Genomic DNA, 8,774 nt, shown 5'->3' on the forward strand with positions numbered 1-8,774 from the left:
AAAGCGAATGTACCATCAGGTACAGTGCTTCAGGTATTATTCCTTAAAGTCTAGCGCACTATCTTAGTATCTTGGAATTGCAGTCTCTCTATCCAGATTCTGAATTTTGCTTTAGACATGGATGGAGAAATTAGTGCAAAACAGTGCAAAAATTTCTAAACTTTTTGGGGGAGATTTATCAAACATGGTATAAAGTGAAATTGGCTCAGTTGCCCCTAGCAACCAATCAGATCGTAGGGGGGCGATCGTGCGGCGATCGTGGGGCTGCAGGGGGGCGGGCAGGATATACATTACCAGGTCCCCGTTCCTGCTTGCTTCAGTGCGCTGCCCCGCCGGGCCGTGAAGACACCGGGAGCCCCGAAGCAAGCAAGAACGGGGACCCGGTAATGTATAATGTCCGGCGGCCGGGGGGTTAATGGGGAGGGCTGCAGACAAAGTCGCAGCAGGGATGTACATCCCTGCTGCGAGTTTGTCTGCAGCCCTCCCCATTAAGAGTTTCTCTGCTAATGAAAGAATAGGGCTGGGATCTGCAGCGAGTCTCGCTGCAAAAACGCAGCAAGGAGATTCGCTGCAGATCCGGCAAGTGGGTTTGAACCCTCAAAGGGATTTGCCTTCTTGTAAAGGTATCCCCTATCCACAGAGGATAGGGCATAACGAGCTGATCACAGGGCTCCAACTGATGACCCCCCAACCCCACTGCGATCTGTAAGCAGCTGTTTTTTGTGGCTTCCGTAGAGAAATGAATGGGGATGTGGTTTCTAATCTCAAGATTGCAGGGGGCCCCAGTACCCCTCATGATATGGGACCACAGTATAGGAGATAACTTAAAGGGGTTATCAAGGCTTATAATAAAAATACTTTCTTCTGCAAAAACAGTGTGTTAAAGGGATCCTGTCGTTACTTTCATGCATGAAAGTAATGACAGATTGCCTTTAAGGGAGGATAGAGCTAGTATGGCTGTAGCGGACAGACATTTAATCCCCTAGAAGCTGTGGTCAGTAGCAACCTGTGGCATCCAGGTAGGTAGAGACCCCCTTCCCCCACACACAAGTAATACAATCATGGGGTTGGTATGAGTTATGGCAGTCACAGTCAGACCTAATGAAACCACCCAAACCTGCTCATTCCCCTCACAAGACAACGATCAATGTGAAGTGACTGAAGTCATAGGGGTCAGAATACAGCCATACAAAGAGAGGTAATTTCATAAAGTGTAACAAACACTGAATACATCGTGTGCAGCTGTGACGGTGCAGACCTGGAGGTGGCATTATTTTTACATGTATATATAGTACAGACCAAAAGTTTGGACACACTTTCTCATTCAAAGAGTTTTCTGTATTTTCATGGCTAGGAAAATTGTAGATTCACACTGAAGGCATCAAAACTATGAAGTAACACATGTGGAATTATATACTTAACAAAAAAGTGTGAAACAACTGAAAATGTCTTATATTCTAGGTTCTTCAAAGTAGCCACCTTTTGCTTTGATTCCTGCTTTGCACACTCTTGGCATTCTCTTGATGAGCTTCAAGCGGTGGTCACAAGAAATGGGCTTCCAACAATCTTGAAGGAGTCCCCAGAGATGCTTAGCACTTGTTGGCCCTTTTGCCTTCACTCTGCGGTCCAGCTCACCCCAAACCATCTCATAGCACCCCATCACTCTCCTTCTTGGTCAAATAGCCCCTACACAGCCTGGAGGTGTGTTTGGGGTCTTTGTCCTGTTGAAAAATAAATGATGGTCCAACTAAACACAAACCGGATGGAATAGCATGCTGCTGCAAGATGTTGTGGTAGCCATGGTGGTTCAGTATACCTTCAGTATTGAATAAATCCCCAACAATGTCACCAGCAAAGCACCATCACACCTCCTCCTCCATGCTTCACGGTGGCAACCAGGCATGTAGAGTCCATCCGTTTGTGATGCCCTGGCCTCTGGGGGCCACTTCCGCAGTGCTGTTGTTATGAGAGGGCAATGACCGGGGCAGCTGCATGGGTTATACTTGTCACGGTATAGGCCTGAGGGCGGCACAGCTGTAGGGCCGGTCTGTGGAATCTGCGGGTGATGGGCATGCGATTCTTCGCTGCACTTAGTCAGGGCACCAGTTAGTGGACACCAATGCCAGGGTTCAGTAACAGCGGTTTTATTATAGATGAGGTAACTAGTAGCAACAGTTCTGTCCGGATGCAACCGGGTATATAGCAGGCTTTGACAAATAAAGCAGGAGTGGTGCTGCATAGGCTGTGAGACTACGTGCCGGATGATGGGAGTAGGAGTATGAGAGGAATAGCGTTGCTGGGTGGATTAGCTTGAGAATAATACTTGCTGTGAATCCTTGTAGCGATGATGAGAGATAACGGAATGACACCCAGATGAGAGAGAAGACTCCGGACACTTGAGCAGGCAGACACAGCCGAAGACTTGAATATAGCAGAGCACCTGATCCACACTTCTAGTGGTGAAGTGGGAGCTGCAGAGAAGAAGCCCAACTCCTCTGAGGCAGGAGAGGGACGACACACATCCTCCTTGCTTGGAAGCAGGGGGAAGACTCACTTGTTAGGAGGAAGTGGGAGGTCACATGGTTGCTCCTGGCCAGAGCTAGTCGGACATTGGAGGAACCATGGTTACAGGGCACTGGCACGGTCACGTGATCAACAGCCTTGCATACCACTGTACAATGTAATAATACACAGGAATACATGAGAATACACATTAGAATGCACATTACCAGAGAATACTAGGGGAAAAACCAGCAAGAGTTGCAGTGCAAACACTTACCAGAACAGGCATTGACACAGCAAGAGAAATGGCCATAATAGGAGTAGTAGTCTGCATGTTCTGGGACACTGCATACCTCCCTAGCAAGTTTGAGCCGACCTCGGCGAATCTAGAAGGCAGCAAACATGAATAGACTGGACAATCAAACGACAGGAATGAATGATGAGAGTGAGTGTGAGGAGGTGTGTGTTTCCCACGCCCAAGGCACAGGTGAAAAGAGAGAGAATGAGAAACCCTAGTGGCAGGACTTCACCTAGGGGTGCCTAACGTACTCTGGCGACCAGGTAGCTAGTGCGTGAACCATCTGACGTGTAAGCCAGGAAGCTGGCGGGTGACCCTCCATATTCCAGCCAGTTAGACAGTAGGTTTTCTGTTAAATGTGTTACCCTACTGGAAAAGAGAACTGTGAAGACCTGTGTACTACCTTGGCGTGTCTGAAAAGTGTCTTGGATACCTGGAAGAGAAAGGAACAAAATAATAAAAGCAAACATACATGGGGAGCTCCCTTTCATACCACTCAATCACACACACAAGCACTCCACAGGCCAAACACACGAAAAGATATCCAAGGTGCGATATGTATGGACAAGTGTGAATGTTAGGTATGACTATGTGTGATAACTACTGTGTTGGGACAAGACAGAGGTGAACAAATACTGGAAACAAAAGGAAGGGAAACACAAAAGACAACAAATACTGCGAGGTCTTGAGGAGAACTGGCTCACATGAATCTGAATGAAAATCTGAGAAAAATCTGAATGAAAATCTGAGAAAAATCTGCATACGAACTGGCTCAACTAAATCTTTCCAGCTATAGATACGATAATAATACACAATACTGAGACTGGATGAGAAAATACACTTGTACATAAACTGGACTTTCTCTGAGGTATATATGTAAACTGACTTCTCTTACTCAGAGGAGGAGCTATCTGTCTTTGACACTGGAAAATATACTGTTTTACAAAAGAGGCCCTCTACTCTGAGGCAATCTATGTAACCTTGTGCTTACTCAGAGGAGGAAATACAAAGACTTCGATAACACTGGAATACAATAGTAGAAAAAAGTGCAATAATGAAATAAGTGCAATAATACCCTGTGTGGAACACACAATCACAGGAAAGTGCATTAGGAAGGAATGGGTTAAGTGTCTCTGTTAGGTAGAGTCTCTTTTAGGCAATTGGAACATCGTCCATGTAAAAGGCTCTGGGACAGGCACTAGAGAACCTTTTGTTATGGTAAGTGTCCATCAGCTCATGGCTGGTTAGTACAGGGAACTTGGTCAGGAGGACCAGGCACGAACCTTGAACGTTGCAGGAACTGGAACAAAACAGTTAGACAACAAAACAGTTTAAGGGCTCTGGTCTCTGTAGCGGAGTGGAGGAATTCCTCTGTTAGAGCGCTCAGACCGTCTCAGCGGAGGATCCTCTTCAACAGTGATTGGTGCAGGTACAGGTCGAAGATCACCCCCAGCATCTGGTTGTAGAGATGGAGTTGTTGGAGGCACAATTGGAAGTGGAGGGGCCACTGAAATGTGTACAGGGACCGCTGGATAGCCTATGGCCATGAGGAACTGTTCAACTTGGAACATTTCTTCCAGAGAGAGAGGTTTAGCTGGAGCTGCTGGGGGAGCCGGAGGCATGGATGCAGGTACCGGACACGGTGCTGTAAGGCCCTGTAGGTCCTCCTTAGTGCAACGTTTTATCCTATTCCGGTGCACCGTCTGTGGGGTTAGCCCTGGCTTTTTGACTTCATACACATCAGTCTCTGGGTAAGGGATAGAAGAGATGACATAGGGCTCAGGCTCCCAAAGGCTTTCAAGTTTGTGAGAGCGATGATATTTCTTTAGCCAAACTTTATCTCCCACTTGTAGTGGTGTGGCATTCGCCCTTTGGTTGTAGGCATCCTCTTGGCGCTGCTGAGCTTCCCCCATCCTCCGGTCAACAATTTCCCGGGCATCCTGGATTCTCCTCTGATGCTCCCGAACCCAGTCAGTTTCAGGTAGGGGGTTGAAGGTGTCAGGAGCTTGGACTCCAAGAGCACGGTCCTGAGGAAGTTGGCCTTGGCGGCCGAACATCAGGTAGAACGGGGAGTAGCCAGTGGAACAATGAGTGGTATTGTTATAGATCTCCACTAGTTCATCCAACAAGTGGGGCCACTCTACTCTCTTCGTCACTGAAGCCGTTCGGAGCATGTTGATAAAGACCTGGTTAACTTTTTCACACAGACCATTCCCTTGAGGGTGATAGGCCGTGGTACGGAGCTTCTTACATTCATGGTAGGCACACAACTCCTGGAAAAGTTGCAACTCGAAGGCCGGACCCCGGTCCGTCAGCAGAGACTCTGGGCACCCATAGTGCTTTACATACTCCTTGTAAAAAGTAAGGGCGGTGGTCTTGGCGGTCAAGTCTCTGACAGGTACCACGACTACCCACTTGGAGTAATGGTCGACCATGGTGAGGGCGTAGGTATACCCGCATCTTGTAGGGGCCAGCTTCACATGGTCCAGGGCGACTAGCTGATTCGGCTGGTGGGAGGTGATTGGATGCAAAGGGGCCCTGACTTCTCTTCCCCCAGCTTTGGAGATATTACAGGCAGGGCACTCAGCACACCAGTTCTCGATGTCAGCCCTCATCCCGATCCAGTAGAACCGCTGTCGGATAGTGGCCTCCGTCTTGTGTACCCCGAAATGACCGGACCGGTCATGGTAGGCATCTAGCACCATCTTAGCGTCTCGTCGGGGAATGAGGATCTGGTGGCACCTCTCCCCAGAGACTGGGTCAAGAGAGTTCCGCAGGATCAGTCCCTTCTGTAGGAAGAGCCTCTTTCTTTGCCTCCAGAGTCGCCTTAGCTCGACATCAGGATAGGGCCTCTTTATCCGCATGGGGACCCGACCAGTAGAGAGGTAGTCATAGATCTCCCCCAGAACACGGGACTCTTCCTGGATGGTCTGCCACCTGGCCAAGTCTTGCGAGGCCCTAGGTGGAGGCGAAGGCGTTTCAGGCCTAGCTGCATCAATAGCACTCTGGGTAGCGAACCTTTGATAGAAGGGAGGCATTTCTACATCTTCCCAATCGCTGTCCTCTGGGGCCTCTTCGCCCTTGGGTAGTCGGGACAGGAGGTCTGCATTGACGTTAGCCTTGCCACTGCGGTACTTAATTTCAAACTGGAAATTGGCCAGTCGAGAAGCCCACCGCTGTTCCAGGGCGCCCAGCCGAGCAGTGTTGAGATGCGCCAACGGGTTGTTATCCGTATAGATGGTAACAGGGGTGGCAGCCAGGTAGTCCTTGAACTTTTCGGTGATGGCCCACACTAGGGCTAGTAACTCCAACTTGAAGGAGCTATAATTGTTGTCGTTCTTTTCAGCGCCCCGAAGACTCCGGCTGGCATAAGCTACAACTCTCTCTTGGCCATCTTGAACCTGGGACAGCACAGCTCCCAGGCCTTGGAAGCTGGCGTCCGTGTAGAGCCGGAAAGGAAGGTTATAGTCCGGGTAGGCCAGGATAGGAGGCGTGGTCAACAGGCGTTTCAGGGTTTGAAAGGCAACCTCCTGCCGTTCGGATCACTCGACGGGGAGTCGTCGGTTGTAGCTTTCTCGAGGGCAACCCCGGAGTAACTCATTGAGGGGCTCGGTCACTTGGGCAAAGTGGGGAATGAAGCGGCTGTAATAGCCGGCAAATCCCAGAAAACTTCTCACCTCCTTGACGGTCTTAGGGGTATCCCAGTGTTCCACAGCCGAGATCTTCTCTGGATCGGGTTGTATCCCCTCAGCACTCACAACATGCCCCAGATAGTTCACTTGGGGTTTGAGAAGGTGGCAGTTGGAAGGCTTGATTTTCAGGCCGTGATCGATTAGGACCTGGAACACTTCAGCCAGATGATGGACGTGATCTTCGTAGGTACGTGAATAGACAATCACATCATCTAGGTAGAGCAGGACACTCTGAAAGTTGAGATGGCCGAGACACCTTTCCATCAACCGCTGGAAGGTAGCGGGGGCGTTGCACAGACCGAAGGGCATGCTGGTGAATTCAAAGAGCCCCATGGGGGTGGTGAAGGCCGTCTTCTCACGGTCTTCGGGTGCCATGGGCACCTGCCAGTACCCACTGGTGAGGTCCAAGGTGGAGAAGTAGGCGGCTGACCCCAAAGCAGCAATAGACTCTTCGATCCGGGGCAAAGGATAGGCATCCTTGTGGGTGATTGTGTTTATCTTCCTATAATCCACGCAGAACCGGATGTTACCGTCTTTCTTTTTCACGAGGACAATAGGGGCAGCCCACGGACTCTGACTTTCTTGGATAACGTTAGAGTCTTTCATCTCTTTGAGCAGTTTCTTGACCTGCTGATAGCTGGCAGGAGGGATTGGCCGATGTTTCTCTTTGATAGGCAAATGGTCCCCAGTGTTGATCCGATGCTGGACCAGATTGGTCTTCCCGAAATCGAGGAAGTGTTTGCTGAAGGCCTCATGATACCTTTTGGCCACCTTGAGGATGCCGTGGAGGTATTCAAGTGGGGTATTGGCATCGCCAATATGGAGCTCGTCCCACCAAGGGGCGAGAGCCCTGTTTGAGTCCCTTTGAGTGCTACGGATGGATCTCTGATAGGCGATATATAGGGAGACGGTCACCAGGCTTCTAGCGGCCCTGACAAGAGGTTGCCCCTCAATTTCAATAGCATCCAGAAGGGCCACATAGTCAGCATTGTTGAGGCCCGGATGGACCCTGCACCAGATGAGGAACTCACTGTTAGCTGGGATGGTGATCGGACGAGCATCTCTAGTGTGGACACGGCAGATTTCTCCTCGAGGATTGGCAAACTTCCGCTGAGCGGTGAGCACTTTTATGGTCTTCTGGACGGCTTGCCTGTACTGAGGAGAAGCACAAGACATAGAGGCATTCAAGGCATCCAACACTTCAGTGAATACATGACGGATAATATTCATGCCTAATACCACGGTCCCACTATCTCCCTGAGCCTCAGTAACAATGATACCCTGACGTGCTAGCTCTCGCTTCCCTATGCAGACAGTGGGTTCCCAGTAACCTAGTTGCACAATAGGACGACCATTACTAGCAATAAGTTTCAGACGGTATTTCTCAACTGGACCTAGGGTTCTCTGATCCCAATGTTCTTCAAACACATGCCTCGGGATAGTGGTAACCTGGGAACCTGTATCTACCAGAGCCTCCAGGGGGACTCCGTCCACCCAGAGAGTCACATGCGGGCATTGTGAGAGGAACCTTGAGAACCACTGTGCTTCCTGCGGGCCTGGATCTCGACCTCCTGGGTGTTGGCCCTCGGACCCAGGGGTAGCCCGTTTATTTGATAGCACTGAGAGCGGTAGTGTCCATGTCGCCTACAATGGCGGCAATAGGGGCGCTCAGGGGATCTAAGTCTCTGTGGAGGAGGCCGATCGGGAACTGAATACTCAGGGCAGGGGTCCTGTGGTGGTGGAGGTGTTGGATAGGCCCCTTGTAGCCCCCTTAGGGCTTGGCAGAGGGAGTCAACCACTTGCGTAAGGAGAGCAGGGATCGCTGGTGAGCTAGCTGGGATAGACTGTTGGGCAGCTTGTATAGCGGAAACCGGCGGAACCATAGTGGGCACTGGAGGTGAGGGTATAGGTCCCACTGGGTCCGGGGAATCTGAACCTGGAGTACAGACGGCACAGGGATTGTCAATGCCAACCACCCTCAGAGCCAGAGTCTTGAAGTCCAGGAAAGGCATTGTAGGGTTTTGGGCAGCTAGCATACGCAGTTGGCTCTGGATGAGTCTAGAGTCCACCTCCGTGGGTGACTGTACCTCAAATTCTTTACTCAGCCGGGCCAGGATGTGTTGTACATTAGCTTTCTCCGTAGCTGGCCATGACCGCACCTCCTCTGCAGCGGGACCCTCAAGTTGTCCTAGCAGCAACTGCACCTGCTGAGTGGGAGAGAGTGAGACAAGTTCAAGGGTGCGGGAAATTTTTTCCTTGAAAGCAGCCAACGTGTGGGGTTC

Source organism: Dendropsophus ebraccatus, chromosome 12, assembly GCF_027789765.1.
Source record: "Dendropsophus ebraccatus isolate aDenEbr1 chromosome 12, aDenEbr1.pat, whole genome shotgun sequence".
Taxonomy (NCBI): Eukaryota; Metazoa; Chordata; class Amphibia; order Anura; family Hylidae; genus Dendropsophus; species Dendropsophus ebraccatus.